The sequence below is a fragment of the Panthera pardus genome, unplaced genomic scaffold, assembly GCF_024362965.1.
Source record: "Panthera pardus isolate Hobbes unplaced genomic scaffold, ASM2436296v1 HiC_scaffold_22, whole genome shotgun sequence".
NCBI lineage: Eukaryota > Metazoa > Chordata > Mammalia > Carnivora > Felidae > Panthera > Panthera pardus.
In genome coordinates, this window is record NW_026526788.1 from 62,321,732 (window position 1) to 62,347,226 (window position 25,495).

At 41.0% G+C, this 25,495-nt stretch overlaps 1 protein-coding gene across 1 annotated transcript in view; it reads left to right on the forward strand.

Annotated features, from left to right (window-relative positions):
• SORCS3 (sortilin related VPS10 domain containing receptor 3) overlaps positions 1–25,495 on the forward strand; it is a 594,679-nt gene that overhangs the window by 225,714 nt on the left and 343,470 nt on the right. The window lies entirely within an intron of this gene.

Here is a 25,495-nt window from a genome sequence, read left to right on the forward strand (position 1 = left end):
TCCCATTATCCTGGGAAAGTTTTGGGTATACTTTAGCGTTCTCTGAACTTTGTAGGATTTCTACTTTCTTCCTTAATTGTTCTAAGAATTTCTCTTGGTTCATATGATCTGAAGCCGAATAGCAAAGATAGCAATGTCAACAGAATGGTTAGAAAAGAGAGAGCAAAGAGAGAGAGAGAGAGAATATAGGTTTACCTGTTCTCTGTGACCGGTTATTTGGTGATGTTCAAAGTAAAGCAAGAATCTCAGAGCCAAAAAGACAAACTAGGCATTCCTCCCATTGAACAGATTGGACAGCAGAGGGTCCGGAAGTATCAGGTGATGGTCTCACAGATACCCCAGCTAGATAGCAGTGGTGAGGGGTAGAATTTATCTTTTGGTTCCCTGTTCCATAGTCTTTAAATGTATCTTTAATAATTTTTTTCCAGTAAAAGTAACATGATCCAATGGAGTTGGGATGGAAGCTTTCATTTGGGGGGCAGCAAAATCTATTTGGATTCCTTTCTCATCAACAGCTCCAAAATTCTTATTCAAGTCCTGCTTCTCTCTTTTCAAAATTCTTGGAAATTGAATTTGAATACCTTTGTTAAAATGATAATTCGTGAATTCATTCCATTTACTTTAGAGACTTAATTTTGTATGTATTTCCTTTTGTTTAGAATAGGCACATACATAGAATATGCTTTGAGGCCATGTAAGAAATAAATTATATATATATATATATATATATTATATATATATATAATATACATTATATATAATAATGTATATAATATACAAAAATACTGTCATGGAGAACATTCTAGAAGTGTAGAGCTATAGATATAGATATCTACCTGTATATATTATGTATTTTTCCCTAAACATACATTTAGAATTATAATCCTTTAGGTAAGAGTCCAAGATAGTCACTAGGTATTGACTGGAAATGGCATGTCAGATACAGCCTCTTTGCCATTGTGCTATTTGTTTAAACTGATATGTAAAATTTGCAACTCAGTGGAGAAAATTTTTATTCCTAGATTTCCTGAATAAAATGTTTACTTTTATCTATGATGACACCTTTCAGGCTTATTTAGAGGGTTCCCTTCCCCCCCACCGCCCTCAGTTTACTCACCATCTTCTCCATCCAATTTTTAAAGTAATCTGACTGGAACACAGGCGAGTTACCCACTTTCCTGTCTGTGAGCTCAGTGGCAGTGAGGGTTGACAAAGTTATCCAAAGGGAACATTTGGGTGGCGGGATCTGGGTTATCCTAGCAATTCAAATTTCTTTGTTTAGCAAGTAATTTAATGAATACCCCACTAAGCATAGTAGGGAAAGTATTTATTCTAGAGTGTCCGTTTTATAGGAATTTATGATTTAGTTGGGGAGATAAAGGATTCACATAAGCAGTAATTATATGAGAATTTAAAGCCCTATTTGAGCAAATGGCATAGACACTTCACTGTTTATAAATGCCAAAGGACTTCAGAATAAAAAAAAACAAAACATTGTAGACTGATTGGGAAAGTCTCCCTGGGTGGGAACAGCTTGGGCCAAGGCTGAAAGGCTGGTTAGGAAAGAGCTGTGCAGGGAGGAGTCATAGAGAACATTCTAGAAAGAGGTATGGCATGAACAAGGGCTTGGGTCAGAAATGAACATGGCTTTGTGAGAGACTTGGGCCCATTCAGTTCTACTGGTGTGGAGTGAGAGTGCAGAGGAATAATCAGAGATACAGTCACAGACATGGAGGGTGGGAAGATGGAGATTTTAGAGGGCTTTCAAACTTCCACTGATGGGTTAGGATGCTCCTGCGTGTTTGTTACATAGAATGCAGCTCCTAGACAGGAGTTCAGTTATGGGAAGGGGTAGAATTGCTTCTCTGGGTCAGGCTGTGGGGTGCTTACCTGAGGATTTTCTCTCTGCCCCAAGATCTCCAGGCAGTGATATTCACGGTGTGTGGCTCCTGTCCCGAATTTTATTAGATCCCACATGAACTGGATTGTTTTCAAACAGTACAAGTTTTGAGAATCAAGCTTCCCTCTTCCACATCTTTGTTACTTAATTGTTCTACCCACGTTTCTGTGAATGTTTTAAGTTCTGCTGCATCTGGCATGATGTGCGGTGGCCAGACCCGCACGGACTGTCCAAGTACAGATGCTCGCACATTTAGTGCAAGGCAAGTCACTTCCCTTATCTCCTGCACCTTCCCAGCAGCATGGGGAGTGGCAAGCCCGTGGACGCAGCATGAGACCAATGAGAGTGCTTCTCAGAGTTTGGGTTTATGGTCTGCTTTTTTGAAGGTGGCTGGGAAGCTGTGCTTTCCCCCAGGACCTCTTTTCCTCTTGCTCACGGCATTGAGACATCATAGATTTCTTTTAGTGAGCATTGTAAAACCGTTCCCCTTCCTTTCACTTTTTAGAGTCTCAGACAATTGTAACAGTTAACCTCTTTTAAACGATTTTGCTCTGACTTTTATTCCCCTGGTACTGGGAATAAAACTGAAAATTAAACGTTGAAATCAAATCCATAAATCCCTAGCTACCACCAGAGCAAAGTGACAGGCCGAGTGGTTGGGCCACGAGACTCATGGGCTGGTTGATCCCAAGGATTGTACTTGCTTGTATTTTGCTGTAGGGCATCAGACTTCGTGGTGTTCAGTGAGAAATGCAAAAGGGCCCAGTGGAAGAAGCCTTTGTTTTCTGTGTTTTTCAAATGGGTGCTCTGCACGTGCTGCCCGTGCAAAGTGAGGATGTTGTCCATTCTTGTTTCTTTGCTCTTAAATACCTCTCCACCACTCAACATTTTCTCAGTGTGAAGCCAGCTTGAATAAATGAAATGATAAAACCTTATAAATGGCAAGAGATTTAGAGATCACTTTTATCCAAGCCTAGAGGTTGTATTCAAAATACTAAGCAATTGATATCAATCTGTCAGGGTAGGTAGAGGCTACAGGGTTGGAACCGAGCAAGGAGACAGCATGGTGTACAGATAATTACCTTTTTAGTTTCTGAGTTGGGGAAGATCCTGGGGGAGAGGAGAGATGGCTGAGAGATGTTGGGGAGTCTGGAGCAACAGCAAGTTACCAAATTCCATTATTTTAAAATTATTATGGTTGAATATTAGCCCTGCCTGTAGCTTATTATATTTCATATATTTTGCAATTCTATTATCAGATGCATAAGCATTAAGAGAGTTCTGTCTTCTGGAAAGATTGAGTACTTTATCATTATGCAATGGTCTTCTTAATCCATGGTAATATACTTTGCTCTGAAACTCACATTTCCTGATGTTAGTATAGCCACTCCAGATTTCTCTTGATTGGTACATCTTTTCCCATCATTTTGCTTTTAATCTACTTGTGTCTTTAATGTAAATCACATTTCTTGTAGACATCATCTTTGGGTCTTGCTTTTTTATCCAGTCTGACAGTCTCTGCCTTTTAGAATGTTTGAACCATTTACTTTTAATGTGATTATTGATAGGTTTGGGTTTAAGTCTATCACCTTTCTCTTTGTTTTCTACTTGTCTCATAGTTCCCTCATTCCATTTTTTCTTTTTCTTCCTCCTTTGGATTGAGTACTGTTATTTCGTTGTACCTTTTTTTTTTTTGGCTTATTGGACATAACTCTTTAATTGTGTTATTTTATAGTTGCTTTTGGGTTTATAGCATGTACCTCAAAACGTTCACAGTCTAGAATCAAGTGACATTTTGCCATCTCACATATGGTGTGAGAACCTTATGGCAATGTATTTCTATTTCTTCCCTTCTAACCTTTGAACCATTGTCACCATGCATTTTATTTCTATGTGTGTTATAAACCTCACAACATGTTGTTGTTATTTTTGCTTTAACAAAGATATTTTTTAAAAAGAGATTTAACTAAGAAGAAAGACTTACATTTATTCCTATAGTTGCCATTTCTTTGATCTTCATTCCTCTGTGTAGATCCAGATTTCCATCTGGCATCATTTAGAGGTTTGTTGTTGTTGTTGTTGTTTGTTTGTTTTTGTTTTTCATTCATACTTTAAAAATACTGCTTCGCTTTCTTGTCTGCTGTCATACATGTCTTCGCTCCACTCTTTGTGATATATCTTTTTCTTTCTGTATTTTTATGTCTTTATTACCAGTATTAAGCAATTTGATTATGATGTGCTTTGATGTTGTTTTAGTCATGATTCTTCTGCTTGAGAATTTTTGTGCCTTTTGGATGTTGGTTTATAGTTTTCATCAAATTTTCAAAATTTTCAGCTATTACATTTTCAAATATGTTTGCCTCCCACCCCAACCCCCACTGCCAATTTTCTTTGGGGACTCTAATTACACCTGATGTCCTGCAGCACACTGATGTTCTATTTATGTTTTTCCAGTTTTTTTTTTTTTCTGTATTTCATTTGTACTGTTGATACTATCATGGTTTTAATTTCACGTGCCTTCTTCAGTGTCAAATTTGCCATAACTCTCATTAAACTCAGAAATGGTAGTTTTTGTCTCTGGAAGTTTGATTTGTGTCTGATTTTCATATCTTTCAAATATATAATTAACATGTACATTTTTTCTGGCTTCTTGAACATATGGAATAAAGTTATAATAGCTGCTTTAATGTCCTTTTTTACTAATTCTCTCATTTGTGTCATTTCTGAGAAAGATTTCTCCACAGTGGTAATATTAAATCTTGGCTTGGCTAATTTTTAGTTATGGGGGGATTTTCTGTGCGTTGTAGGATATTTGGCAGAATCCTTGTTCACCACCCACTACATGCCAGTGGCATCTTCAGTCATGACAATTAGAAATTTCTCCGGACCTTGACTACTGGTCTCAGGTTGGAGGGGGTGAGAAATCACTCCTAGCTGAGACCTAGTAGTTTAGATTGATTGATTTTTTTTTTCTTCTCATTATGGGTTGTATTTTTCTGCTTTTGTCATGCCAAATAATTTTTTATTTGATGCCAGCTATTATGATTTTTATCTTACTGGGTGGTAGATGTTTTTTGAATTCCTACAAATATTGTTGAGCTTTTTTCTGAGACACACTTAAGTCACTTAGAAATGGTTGAATTCTTTCCGGTGTTGATTTTAATCTTTAGAAGGTAGGATCAGGTAGCATTTTGTGTAGGGCTAATTTTGCCCTGTGACTGAGGCAGAGCATTTCTGAAGTATTCTACCTGATGCTCTGTGACGGTCACCACTCTGGCTGGTGGGAAGAGTAACTATTAGTGACCCTGTGTGAGCTTCTGGGATTGTTGTCTAATCTTTCCAGGTGGTTTTTTCTCCAGCCTTGGGCGGTTTCTTCACATGGGTGAACTGATTAATACTCAGCTGAAGACTTGAGTAGGATCTTCTGCATTCCTCTGGAGTTCTGTCTACTTATGTAGCTGTCTCTTCTCCCGTACTGTTTCTTGCAAACTCGACCCACCTTGGCCTGCTCACGCTCGCCATGGCATCAGCTCAACTCTGGGAGATCACTGGGCTTTGCCTCAGTTTCCTTCCCTGCATGTGGCCTAGAGGCCTTCCTTCTGCATTGGTCTGGGATGACTGGAACACTTGCCTCATTTGCTTCTTGTCTGTCAGGGATCACTGGTCTTCATTGCTTGATGTCCAATGATTTCAAAATAATTGTTTTTATATATTTTATTTATTTATTTTTCGTGGGGGAGGGGGGGGGTTGGTCCAGTCCTCTTTACTCTGTCATGTCCAGAATCAGAAGTATCTATACCTTATTTTAGATCTTACAGAACTGAGGTCAAAAGAGGTGTGTGTTTACCTAAGGCTTACTCAGCCAGTTTAGAGGCAGGACCGGTGCTGGTCCCCAGACTTCTTTCTTCCATGTTTGTGCTCTTTTAGTCATTTCACACCCTGCAACTGCTGACTCCACAGGCAATGGTTTGGCTTCTGGATCTTTCATGATAAGATTTAAATCACAAACAGAGGGAAGGTCCTAGAGTCTTCCTGCCTCTTCTTTGCTCCTTATTTGTTAAATGCATTTTTCTGTAGACAAGATTGTGACCCCTGGGAAGATGATGTAGACTGTGTGTTGGCATGGGTATTTTGTGAAGACTCTCATTTTAAGTTTTACAACTCTTATTGTTTGATAGTGTAAAAATATGTACTGGGTTGGTGTGTCCCTTTAAAATTCTGCTTTGGTGGTTAAGATGTCCATTTGGGATTCTGTCCACCTCTAGTGTTAGGAAACCTGGGTTTTAAGTGTAGAAAAACCTAGTAATAATGGACTAGCTCATGCTATATTTGGGGAGATGCATTTGGCTAATTGGAATCAGGTGTTATTTTGGTTGAGGAACAGTGCAAAATGACATGTGTCACACACAAACTTACCAAATCAAGATCAACACAAATATATCCAACATGACTGATCATTATTTTTATCCAACATGACTGACCATTCTCTACACCCAGTATGGGGCTCAAACTTACAACACTGAGGTCCAAAGTTGCATGCTCTACCAACTGAGCCAGCCAGGCACCCCCATGATTGACCATTCTGTTCCATATATGCTAGTTCTCTCTGTAGGCTTCTACAGGCAAAAGCAGAGGCTGTGGTTGAAAAATACCTCTTCCAGTGTTTGAGACATAGGACACACTCAGTCTGTGTTAGTTCCTTTCTTCCACGTTGTGTCCTTGGTGAGAGAGAGGAGGCTGGGCCACATAGTGTGTCCTTACCACTTGTGTGTTCTTTCCACATGTCTTTCTCTCCCTCGTTCACTTTCTTGTATTGGTCAACCTCTTTCCTGCTCCAGGGCCCTTACAGATGCTTTTCCAACTGCAGTGCTCAGGCATCCTACGCCTTTGCTCTTTAGGTCCAGCCTCAGTGGCATCTCCTCTTAAAAGACACTTGCCACCAATAGTCTCTGCCATACTTCCTCTTTATTTCCTTCGGCATGCTCAATAATTTCCATTTTTGAATTTGCTTATTAGAATACTCGTTTGCTGTTTTTTTTTCCACTGTGGATTGTGAGCTTCACATGAGCTGTGATTTTGTTTGCTTTATCACTCATGGAATGGCTGATTTGGGCTAAGAATTGTGGGAAGGTATACAGCTCACGCTTGTTGGGATTTGTGTCTATGAAGTAGGATCATGATTGAAAGCTGATGTAGATACTCAGTAGGTACTTGGGAGTTGAATCTCCAAGGGCAGTGAGCCAGTCTCCTGGGCATTGCCAGACACAAAGTATAACCTCATTCTGAGTCTAGAGCAACTGATGACAATGGTCTCTTCCATCCAGTCCCCATGCTGTCTGCTTTGTCAGCTTTGGCATTCAGAACAAGGGAGGGCATAGTTCACCATGGTTTGATGTCACTTGTAGTGTGATTTCCTGGCTTTCAAAGTCTATCAGTGATAGGTACTGGTTGTTTTCAATGCTTCTGACATACAACAGACCTTTTGTCCTTCCTTTGTGCCTCGTCTGACTTCTGGTCACCCAGTCCCCTGGTATGGAGACCTTTAACTGATGCTTCTGTAGAGTCTGTGTCAATGAATTAGGGCTTATTTCCTTCTAGGTGCTAGAGATTCCTTACCGGCCCTGTTCTGTATGTTGAAAGGAAGCCGGCAGTCTCAATGGCGGGATGGACAGCAGCTCCTTGCTTTTCCAATTATTTCCTTCTCAGGCAAACCCTGTCGCACTTAGTAGTCTGGTCAGCCTTCTGCTCTTCTGAGACTCTCCTTCACCCATTCTGATAAGGACCTCAGGTTTTCTCCTGTGGCAAATTTATGCCTCTCTCCAGCACCTGTTCCCTGCTACCTTTCCACAGCACTCCTACCCGACAAATTCATTTCATTGTTTAGCTACGTCTCTACTCCTTGTCAATAAATTACTTTTCCCTGGCTCACCCAGGTTTTATTCACTTCCTTTCGGGGTCATCCTCTTAATTATTCTGGCTGCTCACTGACTGGGCTTCCTCCCTGTTATTTGTCATGAACTCCGGTGTAATCTCCTTTCTTCTCTCTACCCTCTGCGTTCTTATCATTGTTTTACACACTTGTAACTGTCAAATCAGTTCAGTTTTATAAGCTCACGGGTTCTCTCAATGGCAGCATTCCTCCCAAATAGCCATAGAGGGAAAGAAGAAGAAGAAGAAGAAGCAGAAGAAGCATATAGCTCTTCTCAGTATTCTTCAGTCACCAGCCGCTCCATCATCAAGCAATTACTGAGATTCAACTGTGTGCTTCCCCCCGGGTTGGGTGTGAGCGGTGGTGATGGTGAGTGCAGACAGGGTATGGAATACCAGAATTCTCTTTTATAGTAAATATGGGACAGTGAAGATTCTTGAGCTGGAAAATGACTTTGTGCTCACAGCTATGCTTCAGGAAGGTGGATTTGACACCACTTTGATCCCTGGACTGAGGAGGGAAGATGTCTGGAGGTGGCCAGTAAGGTCAGGGAGTATTACAGTAGCCCAGGCAGCCCATGATGTGGAACTTGGGTTGTTTAGAAAGAAGGAAGGAAGGAAAGAAGGAAGGAAGGGAGGGAGGGAGGGAGGGTGGACGGACCAATGCAAGAGGTATTCCTTGTTAAAATTTTTTTAATATTTATTGATTTTTGAGAGAGAGAGAGAGAATATGAGTGGGGAGAGGCAGAGAGAGAGGGAGACACAGAATCTGAAGCAGGCTCCAGGCTCTGAGCTGTCAGCCCAAAATTCAAAGCAGGGCATGAACCCATGAACCCAGAGATCATGACCTGAGCTGAAGTCTGACACTTAATCCACTGAGCCACCCAGGTTCCCAGCAAGACGTATTTCTGAAGCAAAGTGGGGACAGGACCTGGCTGCGATTAGAGGTGAGGGAGAGAACACTCATGATGGTTGTAACGCTTCTGACCTGGGCAAGTTAGAGGGTTGGGTCCCATTACAGAAATGGGGAATGGCAGAGGAGGAGGAGGTAGGGGTGGAGAGAGAGGTGCAGGAGTGCTCTGGTGGGGGAGGTACCCAGCTCAGTGTTAGCATCCTGGGATTGCAATGGCCCTGGTTCATCATGCAACATTTGGAATGTGGGACTGGAGCTCACAGGAGAGACTGGTGGGGACTAAGTTTTGGGAGTCATCCAAACGGAAGTGGGAGGGGAACCTGAGGAGGAGCTGTGTGCATATTAAGAGGCAGCTAACACCACAGGCAGCAGGTGTGGGACCCCAGTGTGGTATGGACAGGTCCTGTGGGCTGTGGGCATCAAGTGGAGGGAGCATTGCGGCCAGTTGTTAGCAAACACCTTCTCAAAGAGCTGAGCTTCCGTCTGTCCTTGCTTCTCATGCCATTTATATTTACTGTTTTCTTCCTTTTCAGTGCTTTTCCATTTCTGCACACTATTTTCGTTTGCATTAATGTCTTCAACCTCAATGTTTCCTTTCTTTCCATTTGTTGTTTAAAAAAAAGGTTGATTTTTGAGAGAGCAGTGCGCTTGAGTGGGGGAGGGTCAGAGAGCGAGAGGAGGACAGAGGATCCGAAGCAGGCTGTGTGCTCACAGCAGAGAGCCCAATTGAGGGCTCCAACCCACGAACCGTGAGATCCAGACCCAAGCCAAAATCCAGAGTCCGGTGCTTAACCGATTGAGTCACCCAGGCGTGGCTTTCTGTTTGTCATTAAGTCTGAAAGTGGAAGGAGGTAGAGCGTAAAGGAAAAACATCAGGGGTGAATTTGTGTCTTTTCCTCAAAGGCAGTGAGTGATTGCCTTTCTTTGCGAAGCTTGCTGGGCGGCAGAAACGAAATCAGAAATTCCTACTTATTTCCCACTAACACTGAGAAGGAGGATAATTGGACAAAAGTGTTGCAGAGGCCTGGGTACACTTTGCCTTCATAAGAACGCTCAGACACCGTGTGTCCTTTTTCTTTGTCCAGAGAACTGCTTGCTCCGGCGTCTCTCTGCCCTCACCCTCCTTTCCTGTCTCATTCTCTGTATCTGTGTCTCAGTCTGTAGAATTGAGAAATGAGTCCCCTTCCGGGGCTGGTCTCGTCGGCTCTTCTCATTCCCACTGCACCGACTCGTGGCTTTGCTGGCAAGCCAAGAGTTCCCTCTGCTCTCTGCATGCATGCCTCCATGCCTGAAGATGCCTACCCATGTGTTGGAGGTAGACTTTGGGATGCCATCTCTGCCTGCAAGCTTTGCCAAGGCCATTGAATTAAGCAGGCAATTTCCTCTCACTTTGTCTCTCTGTAAATTTCCCAACCATATGGTATGAGGAGAGTTTTTGGATTATAAATAAACAACACTGCTCATAAATCTCAGGGTTTTTGTTTTTCCCTCCAATGGGAATAAATAGAAACCATAGATGTGTAACTTCAGAAAAATGTGTTGGAGAAGAAGATAATGTCTTTCTCTCTCTCTAGGTATATAAATATTCCCCCCACCCCATTTCTTCTGACGCAGAGTCTCTTTTTACTGAGAGTCATCTTTTTGGCTGGATTCCATTTATTTTTTATTGCTGCCATTTTCCAACCCGGAGGTAAACTGTTGCTTTAGGCAACATGAATATAGCCACATGGGCCTGGCCAGATTGCACTGACCAGATGGGTTTGGTGCATCTTTTTCCCTGCTGGAAATGTCAGTTTCCTTCTTTACGGGACACATGCTTCCTCACTGGTCTTGTGGCAAAAAAAAGTGAAATGGTGGATTCTTTTGCATTCTCTTCTGGAAGAAGCCCAGCTTGGGCATCTTGCATGTCTGTCCATTGGGCAAGCTGTAGCTTGGCCACTCTTAAACTGCAGATCTTTTTAAGACATGAAGAATCACAATATTTGGCAGCCCTTTAGTTTGCTTTCCTACTACTGAAGCTACAGGGAATCACATGAGCATGCCAACCACCAAGGACAGATGCCGGGATGGCATCCTGGGACTGAGGTGGTTCAGGCAAGGGACAGCTCATGGAAGCATGACTCAGAGTGTGAGTGCGGATTTTGGTCTAGGGGGAAAGCTGAGTGTTGGTGCAGCTAGGTCAGCAAAAGGTAATGGGAGCTTATAGTTGGGAGGGGGCAGGTAGGCAGTGGCCATTGGGCAGGGGGCAGCAGACTGTGACCCATACACCAAATCCAGTGTAAATCCAGTGCAAATCCAGTACTGCCCCCTGTACTTGTATAGCCCGTGTGCTAAAACCATTTTTAAATAGTTGAAAAACAAATAAAAATAATACTACACTGTGATACCTTAAAAACAAGAGGAATTCAAATATTAGTCTCTCTAAACAAAGTATTATTAGAACTTAACCATGCCCATTGTTTATGTATTACCTAAGACTGCTTTGGTGTTACAGTCATTAGGCATTAGGAATTATGATCATAATGGTGGAGAACACATTTAGGGGAGGCACTAGGTGCTGCTATACAACATGTTGATTAGGCGCAGATCAGCTTATTTTCCATGCAGACCTGAGACAACGGCCCATACCATAAAGATGTCAACATAACGTCAGCTTTGTTGGGCTTCGGGAGACTAGGTTAGTCTTTCAGAAAGAGTTTGTCTAAGGGGTAAAGATCTGTGAATCTATCATATTTCATTTCATATTAGGTCCTTGTGCTCATACCAAATGATTTCAAATAAAATAATTCCCATAAAGGCAATGAATATTCAGTATCTTGCCCAGAATTTTGTCTTTTCCAACACCGATCTTGATGAATACATTTTGCTTAATCCAAACAAATGAACATCAAAACATGAAATTGGAGGCACTGAAAAAACACTGTTGTGGAATGTTTTTGAGATGGGGAGACTTCATATATCACAACATGTCCAGCCATTAAAATCAGTTCTACTAAAACCTGAAAGATTGTTCAAAGGGCAATTAATAGAAAGATGAAGTTAGTAATTTACTTTTCTTTAAGGGAAATGTATTCTTCACTCTGGAAAGCTGTATTAAATTCCAAGATTTTAATTTCTTTGCTATTGTTCCCATACAACTGACTTAATAGCTCTCTTACCCATTATTTTATAGTTTGATAAACTATGGGACGATATAGTAACTTTAGGGGTCAGTGATGGAAGCTAGAGAGAAAAGAATTTCATCTCTCTCTTGTGAGTGCAGAACATAGTCTTCCTTGTGAGTGAAGCAATTGTTGCATGGTTCTGGGAATGGGATGCTTTGAGTGAGTCCTGCTCTGGTCCCCATGAGTTGGAATCGTTTGCCTGGGATAATCCCACTCATGCCTGCCAGCCAGCCTTTAACCCACACCAAGATATCTGTAGCCCATACTGACTTCTCATATTCTGTCCAGCTGGTTCGTTATAGTGGAGGAAGAAAATAGAGGGCTAGATCTAGTCTGCACATCTCTTCCTTAGCACCACTGAGAAGCTGATTTAGAGTTGGGTTATAGTGGCCTGTAATGAAGGCATCTATGTATCTCTTTGGCTCAGAGAAGTGTTTTATGGGAGCTAGCATGGCATCTGGAGAAGAACTTGACTTCTGAAGTAAAGTAGACCTGGTTTCAAACATGAACTTTGCTACTTACCAGGTATGTGAACTTTAGCAAGTCACTTGGCCTCTCTGAGCCTACATTCGTTTGTTCCGTTCCTTCCTTTCTTCCTTCTTTCCCCCCCTCCCTCATTCTCTCCTCCTTTCTTCCTTCCTTCATTCTTCTCTTCCTTTCTACCTCCCTCTCAAGTGCTCCCTCCCTCCCTTCCTTCCTTCCTCTTCCTCTTCCTCTTCCTCTTTCTCATTCTTTTTCTCTTTCTTCTTTCTAACAAACATTTTTTTTATTGTGGTAAAATATACATAATACTGAATTTGTCATTTTAACCATTTAAGGGTATAAATCAGTGGCTTTAAGTGCGTTCACAATGTGCAATAATCACCACTGTCCATTTCTCAAATGTGTTTAGATTTTAGGGTAGAGGTTTTTAATTTCTACTTGGGTGATTAAATTTCTTCAGCACTTTTATCATTTTTTAATTTTTAATTTCGTGGTGAGAATTATTAAATTGTACTCTTTTAGCAAGTTTCAATTATACAACACAGTATTATCAACTATAGTCACTGTTATATATATATTAGATCTTAATACTTTATTCATCTTAAAAAACAGAGTTTGTATCCTTTTACCAGCTTCTCCCTATTTCCTTCATCCATTAGCCCCTGGCAACAACCACTCTTCTGTTTCTATGAGTTTGACTGACTGTCTTTCTTTCTTTCTTTCTTTCTTTCTTTCTTTCTTTCTTTCTTTTATTTTCCAAATGTAAGTGATACCATGCAATATTTGTCTTTTCTCTGACTAGCTTATTTCACTTAGCTTGATGTCCTCCAGGCTCATTCTTGTTGCCACACATGGCAGAATTTCCTTCTTTTTTATCTTTTAAATATTTATTTATTTATTTATTTATTTATTTATTTATTTATTTATTTAATTTTAGAGAGGGGGTGGGAGAGGGATAGAGGGGCAGAGGGAGAGAGAGAATCCCAAGCAGTCTCCACGCTGAGCATGGATCATGGGATCGTGACCTGAGCCAAAATCAAGAGTTGGATGCTCAGCCAACTGAGCCACCCAGGCACCCCTCCTTTTTTAAGCTCAGTAATAGTCCACTATATACAAAGACCACATTCTTAAAAATCTGCTCATTGTGTATTTGGATTGTTTCCATTTCTTGGGATCCTGTTTTCAATTCTTTTGGGTAAATACCCAGAAGTGGAATTGCCAGATCATAGGGTAGTTCTGTTTTTAACTATTTAAGGAATCTCTGTACTATTTTCCAGAATGGCTGCACCAGTTTGCATTCCCACCAGCAGCATTCAAGGGTTTCCTTTTCTCCACATCCTCACCAGTATTTGTTATCTCTTGTCATTTTGATAATAGACGTCCTAGCAGGTGTCAGCAGATACCTCATTGTGGTTCTGATTTGCATTTGATGATTAATGATGTTTGGTACCTTTTTGCGGACCTATTGGCCATTTGTATGTCTTATTTGGAAAAAGGTTTATTCAGGTCCTTTGCTTAATTTTTTTTAAGTTTATCTCTTTCTTTTGAAACAGACAGAGACAGTATGAGTTGGGGAGGGACAGAGAGAGAGGAGGGGGAGAGAGAATTTTCTAAGCAGGCTCTGCGCTGCCAGCTGTGCAGAGCCCAATGCAGGGCTCAAACTCATGAAACCATGAGATTATGACCTGAGCCGAAACCAAGAGTCAGATGCTTAACCGACTGAGCCACCTAGGCACCCCTCCTTTGCTTAATTTTTATTGGGTTATTTATTTATTTATTTGCAAATGAGTTGTATGAGTTCCTGTATCTATTTGGATATTAACCCCTTATCATTTACATATATTTTCCCCATTTCATAAATTTCCTTTTCATTTCATTCTTGGTTTCTGTGGCTATGCAGACATTTTTTTAGCTTGATGTAGTCCTACTTGGTTTTTGTTTTGTTTTGTTTTGTTTTTGTTTTTTTTTTTTGCTTTTGTTGACTTTGGGTGTCAAAACATCATTGCCAACGACATTGTCAAGAAGCTTACACCCTATATTTTCTTTTAGGAATTTTATGGTTTTAGGCCTTACATTTAAGTCTTTAATCCATTTGTATTTGCTTTTTTGTGTGTATATTGTAAGATAGGAATCTTGTTTCTTTCTTTTACATGCGGGTATCCAATTTCCTCAGCACCATTTACTGAAGACTGTTCTTTCCCCCATTGTATATTCTTGGTTCCTGTGTTGAAAATTTACTGACCATATATGCACAGACTTGTGGACTGTCTATTCTGTTCCATGGATCTATGTGTCTGATTTTATGCCAATACCATGCTGTTTTGTTTACGATAGCTTTGTAATATAGTTTGAAAGCCGGAACTGTGATGCCTCCATCTTTGTTTTTCTTAAGATTGCTTGAGCCATCTAGATTCTTTTGTTTTTAGTACAAATTTTAGGGTTATTTTTTTCTATTTCTGTTGTCAAATGCTATTGGAATTTTGATAGGGATTGCATTGAATCTGTAGATTTCTTTGGGTAGGGTGGACTTTTTAAGAATATTAGTTCTTTTGATCTATGAACAAAGAATATCCTTCTATTTAGTGTCTTCATTATCTTTCATCTATGTATTATAGTTTTCAGTACACAAATCTTTTACTTCCTTAGTTAATTTTATTCTTTTTGATATAATGGGTTGCTTTCTTAATTTACTCTTCTGATAGTTAGTTTTTGGCTTATAGAAACACACCTGATTTTTGTGTATAGATTTTGTATCCAGCAACTTTACTGAATTCATTTATTAGCTCTAACAGTGTTTTGGTGGAGTGTTTAGAATTTTCTATATAAGATCATGTCGTCTGCAAACACAGAAGATTTTTCTTCTCTAATTTGGATGCCTTTTACTTCTCCTTGCCCTAGTGCTCTGGCTAGGGCTTCCAATGCCATTTTGAGTAAGAGTTGTGAGAATGGCCATTTTTGTCTTGTTTCTGATCTTAAAGGAAAAGCTTTTAGCTTTTTACCATTGAGTAGTAATCTGTAATTTCATTAGCTAGTCACATATGGCCTTTAGTAAGTTGAGGTACATTCCTTCTATACTCCATTTGTTGGCAGTTTTTTTTTTTAATCATCAAAGGATGTTGAAAGGACCTAGTTTCTTTATTTGGAATATTGGGATACAAGTGAAAATTCCTGTCTTAATATAAAGTGCCCAGCACTTGACTGGTTTGTTTTCCCTTTAATGTGGTGTTTTGAGCACCTAAAATAGCGTCAGGCAAGTCATAGGCACTGCATAAATATATGGCAAATGAATGGGTAATCAACAAATTATGTTCCTGTTCTTTTGGTGAGTAGGATGTGTTTCTGGGTGTTTTATGAGCTCAGAATCTCCTTAGGAGCAAGGAGTCATTAACTGGTCAGTCTTTTATGTAAAAAGACAAAATTCTAATTTCCAAATTCTGAAACTTCACCATCATGTTTCCATGGCAGAGACTGAATAGATATTTACTACACTTATTCTATCTTCATCCAGGGCAAACAACTAGACTACCTTCTTTCATTTAAATATAGCCATAGGACTGAATTCTGGCCGGTAGAAAGAGGCTGGAAGTAATAGATGCCACTTCCATACCTGGTAAAAAATGCTTCTTACACCATTCTCTCTGTTCACTCATTTCTCCTTCCACCTATTCAGTTGAGGATTCCTAAGATCTGTGAGATAGCAGAACCTTGATATGAAAGGAGGCTGGGTCAGTGAAGCATCGCCCACATCAGAGTCCCCTCCTGCCCCTTACCTCTCTGCCAGTCCATGTTGCCCTATAATGTGAACCAGAAATGCACTAACACGGTATTAAGTCACTGAAATGTGACTAAATGCTGCCGTTTGCCACTGCAGTTAGCTACCTCGATGCATGCAATGTCTGAAATGCGTATCTAGCCCTTTCACTCCTACATTAACTTTGTTCTCTAGCCAGAAATGTCTATTTACTATTCCCAAGATATTCTGTGTTTTTCCAGCATCTAGCATAGTGCCCTTCACACCATAGGCATTCAGTAATAAACACCTGCTGATTGATTTCTGGGTCAAAGAATGAAACAGCAGCTTCCTATAAAATGCAAGCATGTTTTATGTTAGATCTGATATTTCACAGGAAATATGCGTTTGGATGTGATTCTCTACTGTAGGATTTTGCGTGCAGCTTTTAAACAGAGTTCAGCTTACTTAGAACATTAAAACTAACAGTAAAGTTACACAACCCTTTCTGGGAGATTCCTGCTGTATAAAAGGAAAATATAGCCCTAGGGAATCCTGGAAGTGTTAGAGTAGCCTTGCAGATAGGCTCCAACCAGGAGACAGACTCCTAGACCAGAATATATGAACTGGCAGTGCATGTTAGTGGCCCAAAGACATAGGGTATCCATGCCAGATTTTTCCATGTATATTCAGCTGTTTTAAATAGAGACAGCTTATCTTTTCCACCTTTTTAGAAAGGCTCACCTAACTTTGCTTTTGCACCTCTGATGAATTACATGGCCAGTGGTGAAAACCCAGAAAATGACAGCTACCTAGCATTCTGCTGCTTACACAAAGCATGTCAAGAATTGGAGGGGAAGTGAATTACACTACTGGATAGAGGTTGTACAGGGGCAGAGAACTGGAGTTGCCCAGAGTTTTTCTCCTTCATCCATCAGATATGTTGGACATCTTGCCATCTTCTTCATGCTAAAGTTGTTATAACATTAAAAGACATTTGTTGAATGTTATGTGCCAGACCTTAAGTTGACATTCTCTTTACCCATCTGTCAGCTGCTGCAAGAGAGGTGGTGGCCATGTGCAGGGGGAAGGCTTTACCTGTATCAGGCTTTCTCTGGATCCACATTATTGCTTGTCTGTCTCCCCTTGCCTATCTTGCCTTCCTCTCTTCTGGTAAGTTTTGCCTAAGAGCACTCCTTCAGTAATTCTTGAGCTTCCAGATCCCAGATGCAAGCTCTGCTTTTAAAGAACTCAGCCTGGGATGTTTTTCTTCTTTCTCAGAGTCAATTTATAACCTATGCCAGAGGCGTTAGCTCCACTCTTATTTCTGCCAATGGCGACACTATTCTCTTAGGCTCTCGAATGGCTTGGAATCTTTAAGTTACCATCACCAGCCCCTTCTCCTTCATCTCTGCCCCCTGTCTGGGAAACAGATTATGCTTCTTCTCCGTGTCCCTATTTCATCTCTTACAACCTACTGCCATCAGGCTAGTGAGACAGATTGCTAATAAGTATTTCTGCCTCCAGGAGGACATGCTTCACTGATCCATCATATACATCACCAAAAGATTAGTCTTTCCAAACAGGCATCTATCATGTCCCTGCCCTGTTCAAAAGCCTTTGCAGCCCCCACTGATTGTAGATAAAATTCAGACTCTTTAGCAGATATCTAAGACCCTTTATCTTATTCTACTAATCTAAACATACTCCCCTTTATGCCCATGTGGAACATTGCTTTCAGGTCTGGCCCATCTCCTAATTATCTTCTGAAAATATTTGCATGTTTCAGGTTCCAAGCCTTTGGACATGCTCTTTGTCTTGCTTTGGCTCCTCATCCTCCATCTTTTCCTCAAGGCCTACCTCTTCTATGAAGTCTTCCTTCCTTTTCTCTGAGATCCTTTAGCACTAACGAATGTCAGTGTCTTCAACATCGTAGCCATCGTCATCATGTTAATAATGGCTACCTTTTATTAAGAACCTGTAACCTTGACATTGTGATAAATGCTTTAAGTGTCTTTACTCGGTGAGCTCTCAAACCACCCTGTGAGGTAGTTGGAATAGGTGGTTTTGCCTATTTTATAGATGAGAAAACTGAAGTTCAAAGAGATGAAGTGACCTGCCCATGATCACATAATCAGTAACAGGTGTGGAACCAGCCCTTGATCCCATCCTGTCTCTGACTCCAAAACTTGTGCTCTTAAACATACTGCTATCCTATTGCATTTGTTCTAACTCTTTCCTACTCATGTGTCTCATAGTATTTATTTGTTAAAATGGTGATTGGGTGCCAGGGAGAGGACACTAGGGGCTTGGTAGACCCCTTGTCCTCCCAGAGTTTTATCTAATTGCATTCTTGAGCCTTTTTCCTAATCACTATCTCCCTCCCCAAACTTCTCTTTCTCCTTTGATCTCTCCAGGAGAGGAGTATATTGGAATTTTACCTATGTTCAAATCATTTTGTCTATCATTTTCAGGTGGTTCAGGTGTTGGGTGTCATCCCTTGGCATTCAAGACTCACACATACCCTGATTTCTAGTTATTTAACGAGAGATGGTCTTGTTGCCCCAAGACCATATGGTTCTTTTGGACCACAGTCCTGTAGGTGCCTAGATTACGTGATCCATATGCTGGTAGACCTTTGGGAAGCTGAGCACTTGTTTTAGGCACATGCCTTAACTCAGGCAGTTTTTGCAGGACCTCAGTGGCACATTTGCATCCTTAGAGCATCGATCTGCATTTTGGAAGCAACCAGAAGGCATTTGGAGCTTGATCAGATGCACAGAAGGTTGGAGATGGCAGGGGCTTTTGAGATCATTGATTCCAGCCCCTCTCATTTTACAAAAGAGAAGAGTAATCAAACTGTGAAGCGTTGTTTTGGGTTGGAAACAAGGAGTATCTGTAACAACAAGATTCTGGAAACCCAGTAGACCAGAACTTATGGTGCTGGCTGAATGCTTAAGTTTGAGCCACTGGAGACAGTCAATAGCATCATGTTGCTGCCAGTCCTGGTGTTTGTTAACGTGTTGAGAGACACTCTATTCCTAATCAGGGCTCTGGCTCCTCTCAGCACCTTATCTTGCCCAGTTGAGTACTACCATCCCCCTATGGGAGCAACCCACCATGTCAGGAAGGATGTTGAGTTCCAGTGATTCAGAGAGGACATGGGCCTGACAAATGTCTGTGCATGTTGAGGGAGGTGGGCTATGGTGGCTAGCGTCCAGAGCCAAGCCCCCTGCAGGCTTTCACATGAATTGGCAGTGAATGTCTTGGTAAAAACCGCTGTCCTCTCTTCCCAGCAATACCTTTGGCCCAGGCTTCTGCAGCCTCTGTGTTCCAAAGACCCCCAGATCCAGGTGTTTGGTATAAAATATACTTCTGTTCAGTAAATTGCTCAGACTGTAGGAAGTACCTGCTTTCATTTCATTAAGTCATTCTTGTTTTATAGAGGGGAAATAGGAAATGGTAGGAAGATGGCCTCAGGAAGGAATGGAAGTATTTCAGGGACCTAAGCTGATTCTTGCACTATGCTTAATGCAGGTTTCTCACTTTATAGAGAGTATCCCAAACAACTCTGCCTGGTGGAAGTTGTTATGCCAATATTAGAGATGGGGAAACTGAGGTCCAGAAAAATAAGGCAGCATTCCCAGTATCCTATGCTAGTAAGTGGGAGAGCAGGGATTTTAGTCTAATGTTGATTCTAAACACTCTCCTTTTTGATACCTGTAATGCCTCCTAGTAAGCAATGCCCTTGGAGATCCCCTGAAAGTATGAGTCAGTGAAACATGTGATACTTTGTGAAACACATGCTCCATTTACCACTGCTTAAATAACTAGCCAAACACTGGAGTAGAGTACAAGGGATTTGGAATCCGTTGACCTTGATTCCAGGTCCAACACTGTTGTTTACTCAGACACTTAACCTCTCTGAGTCTCTATTTGCTCATTTTTATGACAAAGATAGAAAACCTATGTCAAAGGAAGTTCGTGAGAATTAAATAAAATATTTCAAGAGGAAGTGTTGTGCATAAGGCTCTATGTGCATGTTACTTAAATGCTGGTGATTTAGGGTAGCAGTCTTCCGAGAAATCAATTACTGAGCCCGAGTGTGTGCCAGAGGCTTGACCCACGACCTCAAGAAGCTTATAGTTTGGGTGGGGGCAAGTTACTGTGAAAATCAGAGAGTACAGGCCAAGTGGTGCTGTAGTTATAGAAAAGCAGGAGAAAAGCAGAGACGGGAAAGATCACAGGGCAGCATGGATGAGAAAGCTTTATGTGGGAGGCTGGAGCTGAACTTTAAAGGAACTGGATAAGAGGAATGCTTGAAGAGGAGATTTTCAAGAAGTCCAGAGATTTAATAAAAAAAAAAAAAAAAGTCATCTTTTTGTGTGCCGCGGCCCTCTTGGGACCTAGTAGTTATTTGGCATAGGGCAGTCGTTCTCCAAGGGTGGCCCTTCCATCCCTGGGGGATGTCCATGACCCTTTCAGAGGATTGATGACATTGAATTATTTTCTAATCATAAAATGTGATTTTCCCTTTTTTATGCTCATTTTCTCATTGTGGAGTTTCTTAGAAGCTACATGATCTATGCGATATATCAGATTAAATGCAGACATAGATAGAAGAATCTCATGGTCTCCCATGAAGCCAAATATTAGAGTTTTGCAAAAAAGCATAAAATGCCACTCTTTCTCACTAAATTGTTTTCATTCTGGAAACCAGCTGGTTTTCGCAAAAGCGTAATATGTATTTATTTTTGTTATTTTAAAATGAATTAATAAATGGAAAATTTTATCAGCTGTAATTTCTCATGTAGTACGTGGGGTGAAGTAAATCTCCTAGGGTCCAGTCCCCACCAGTTTTTAGAAGTATGAAGGAATCCTGAGTCACAAACATTTGAGAAGCATTGTTGAAGACGTGGCATTCTGGTGTGAAGACACAATCAAGATCTCATGTTTTTTACAATGCTTTGGCGTCAAGATGGGTGTCCTCTTGGTATGTTAGGACACCTGTGTTCTCGTATGGAAAACTTAAAATGTTGTCTGCTATGTCTGGAAAACTTCGAAAGGTAAAGCCCAGTGTTGACAAGTAAGCAGTGAAGCTGGTGCCTGCCATACATTACTAGAAGTGCCGATTGACCAGAATAGTTCTGTAGGGCAGTTTATAACAAGTATGTTAATGATAATTTTTACCCTTTGAACCAATAATTGCACTTCCATGAATCTATTCTAAGGAAACAAATAAAGATGCACACAAGGATTTATGTACAAGGATACACACTAAAGTATAAAATTGTAAAAGTTTGGCCAGAAACCGACCCAATTGTCCAAGAAGAGAGTTAATGTAAATTATAATACGTTTATATATTCGAATGTTGTAGGGCTTTTAAAATGATTTTGGAAGAATATTTAACAACACGGGGAACAGCTTAAAATATTATGTTAAGTGAAAAAGGACGACATTAAACTGTATACAAAGAATGACCCCAATTTTCATAAACATACACATGCACACGGATTAGAGAAAAAAAGCACACCAGATGTTAACTGAGCTTTTCTCTGCATGGCGTAGCTATAATTGATGTCTGTGTTTTGCATTATTCTTTTCTGTGTTCTGTATTCTACCATAAATTTTCAGTCCTTTTATCTTCTTTTATGTGAGGCTATGGGAACCCATCTACCGAGTCAGCCCATGTCACTGGGGGTTTAGGTGAGGGCTACTTCAGATCGTGAAGGGGCATTTCGCAAGGGTGATGGTTTAAGTAGTCTGTGATTTGAGGATAAACTCAACTTCTAACTGGTTGTCTTTTTCTACTTAGACTTTCAAAAAAGCTTAAGAAAACTAGGATTCATTTTCATTCCCTACAGTGCTCTGGTCTATCATTTTGAGCATTTGGAGTGTAGAATGCAGGGCCCAACAGGGCAAATGTTTAAATAATGTTGTGCAGCTGGCACAGTGTAGAGAGAGCATGGCAATCAGTGTATAATTCTTTTAAAATAACTTCTTTTAAACGTTTTATTTATTTTCGAGAGAGTGCAAATGGGGGAAGGGCAGAGAGAGGAGGGCAGAGGATCTGATGTGGGCTCTGCAGTGATAGCAGTGAGCCTGATGTGGAGCTCGAACTCATGAACCACGAGGTCGTGACCTGAGCCCAAGTTGGACGCTCAACGAACTGAGCCACCCAGGCGCCCCAATGTATAATTCTTCTACAGGAAGAGGTTTCTCAGCCCATGGAGATGAGGTGACTATGGCATAATAGCTTCAAATAGAAGAGCTGCAATTCACTCCTTTTGTATCTGGAAATTTCTTCCTCTTTCCTGTGTTGGGAAATGTCAGGTGTTGGAAAACTTTAGTCTTCCTTCTTCCCTGAATGACCAGTAGGATAACTGATAGTCTGAGTTCTGCATGAGGGAACATCTGCTTTGTTGTAAGTCTCTGACAGCAGAACACTTTCACAGTCAAAATGGAATCTGTTTGAATGTGACTGTTTCAGTTCCTGGAACATATTTGCTCAGTTTGACTATCTACCCTGTGTGGCAATATTCAGCATGCTTTAGGGTTTAAAAGAGACATCCAAGATACTTCCTTGACCTCAGAGAACTTATTCTGTCTGGACAAAGAAGCCTGATGCAGAAAAAGTTAAATGATGACATAAAACGACAACAGAGGAGAAGAGATGTATGTCCCCAGAGAGCAGGTACAATCGTCCCTGACAATGACACCAATGCTGGGTGCTAGGAAACCAGAAGCAGGAGAGATGAGAAGCTTCTGGGAGGAGGATACAGCCCAGGTACATGCTCTCTTTACAGGGCTGGCTGTTCCTGGGAAGAACAGATTCACATTAATTGACAGTAATTAATTACTGCACTGAGTGCCCACCACATAAAAGGCATTGTGCTTATCTCTGACAAGAAAAAGATTTACAGATGAATGGGACACAGAATTTAACTTCTCTAGGGTAGTGGGATGGTCTGAAGGCTCGCCATCAGTTCACATTTCTCCATTAGGCAGCTACACATTTTATCCTGGGGGTTTCTGGATGTGCACAAACAGACATAATTGCTTGTATGGCATAGGGACCCAACTGGCTGCATGTAATTTTAAAGGGAAATGGTAAACATCTGCTCCCAAGACAGAGATGCCTTGCTAAAACTGTCCAGCACCTTCTAGTTCATGCCTCATTATTTTTTACCCCAGGAAAACTTAGTAAAAAAAAAAGTTGATTCTGTTTTCCCTCGACTTTAATTTGCGAGCGTTGGCCACCTGCTGGAGGCTATCCCTGATTATGTGTAGCAACCCCTCCATCTTCCGTGTGCCTTTTGGTAGCTTACTGCTGATTTGGTGGGGATGGGATGGCGTTCGTCTGTCCGCTGGTGGTTATGTAACTATAACTCAGCCGCTGTTTGGCCAGAAATGGACGGGACAATTTCTCCTCCAGTGACTATTATTCTACCGTGGGGTCTCCCAACAACTGGCAGTGAAGGGAGCTCTGTGATATTAGGGCTATTTAAGCTTCACAGTAATCCTATGAAGGCAATATTTATATTCTCATTGAGTGGATATGAAACACGAGACTTATGTAATTAGCCTAAGGTTCCACAGGCTGGATTTGAAACCAAATCTGCTTGACTCTGAAATGAATCCTCTTATGATTATGTTGGGCTGTCTGTTTGAATGCAAATGCTTATCTATAATAGGGTTCCTCTACAGATGTGTCGTTTTACTATGTGCATTGTAGCTGCTCAGTAACAAATCACTTTATTGCTATTATTTTTTAAAGTTTATTTATTTATTTTGAGAGGGAGAGAGGGGGGTGGAGAGAGAGAATCCCCAGACGGCTCTGCACCCAGCGCAGAACCGTGAGATCGTGATCTGAGCTGAGATCAAGAGTCAGACGCTTAACCAGCTGAGCCACCCAGGTGCTCCGTGTTGCTATTATTTAAAAAAAATTTTTTTTGATGTTTATTTATTTGTGAGAGAGAGGGAGAGACAGAGTAAGTGGGGAGGGGAAGAGAGAGAGAGGGAGGCACAGAATCTGAAGCAGGCTCCAGGCTCTGAGCTGTCAGCACAGAGCCTGACATGGGACTGAAACTCATAAACCACGAGATCATGACCTGAGCCAACATCCCTGAGCTTAACTGACTGAGCCACTCAGGCCCCTCCAGCTATTATTTTTAACTGTGTGAGTGCTACATGGATACCTTTTCATTTTAAAACACTATAACATTACAAAGAGCTCAAGTCCCAGTAGCCAATGGACCCCACCCCAGTCTCTTACCCCGAGTTAACTTTTATTACCAGTTATTTGTGTTTTCTTCTAGAATTTTTAAAATGCATTGTGTACACACTTATAAGCTTAATGGCAATATATTATTTTATTTTGTCTGGGTGTACTGTTTGTGTATTTAATATATCATTATTCAGTATATGTGTTAGGGACTTTTCCAGGTCAATAACCTTCATATCTACCTTATTTTTTGATGTTGTTATATAGTATACATACGTGTGTGTGTGTGTGTGTGTGTGTGTGTGTGTGTGTGTGTGAGATAAAATACACTTAGTCTTTCCCTTAATGATAGCCATTTCATTATGGTCACAAGAATAAAGGTGCAGTGAATTATGGGATGCTGCACCCACGTGGGTTCTTTTAGAGGCTTTTTCTTTGGAAGGCTTCTTTCCTCCCCTTACCTGTATGATATAAACATACCTCTTGGATGATAGAATTGAGACTGTCCTTTTGAATCCTCAGATTAACAACCCAACAACCTTATTGTCTGGACTGAGATTCTTTAGTGGGAACCAAAGTGTTCACACAATGGGAAAGAACAAAGATCTGAATGTTTGGCCAACCCCACCCACCCCAACCTTCCCTCCCAGATCTGTGCTGGGTGGGTGCTGCTGGTGGATCTCCATTTTATCTGATATAAACCATGGATTATGCACGATCTGGTCTTTAGGGTCAGCTAACCCCCAATTCTCTGCATTTGAAACCCAGTGGTGGTTCTCATTCAAATAGCTGGGACAGGAGGACACAGAGATGGATTAATTATCCTGTATCATTGTGCCTCTCTTTTTGAGACTAGATAATGCAGCTGAGGAATCAGATAACACAAAGAGGTCAGTGGGAGCTTTGTGAGCTTCTGCCTTGGCATCAGCCTGTGTTTTTTTTAAACAGAGGATGGGACCAATACCCACTTGGAGAATGAAGCTATTTAAATCACTTGCTTTTGGCTGAGGTCTCAAGTGAGTTATCTGTTTGTGGTCAGGCTGGGTTTCTGCCATTGCAAAGATACAAATTAATATGGCTTTGGGCACTGGCCCTAAGAGGAGAAGTGGGGCCGGCCAGAGGGGAGCATCAATGGTTTTTCCATTTCATCAT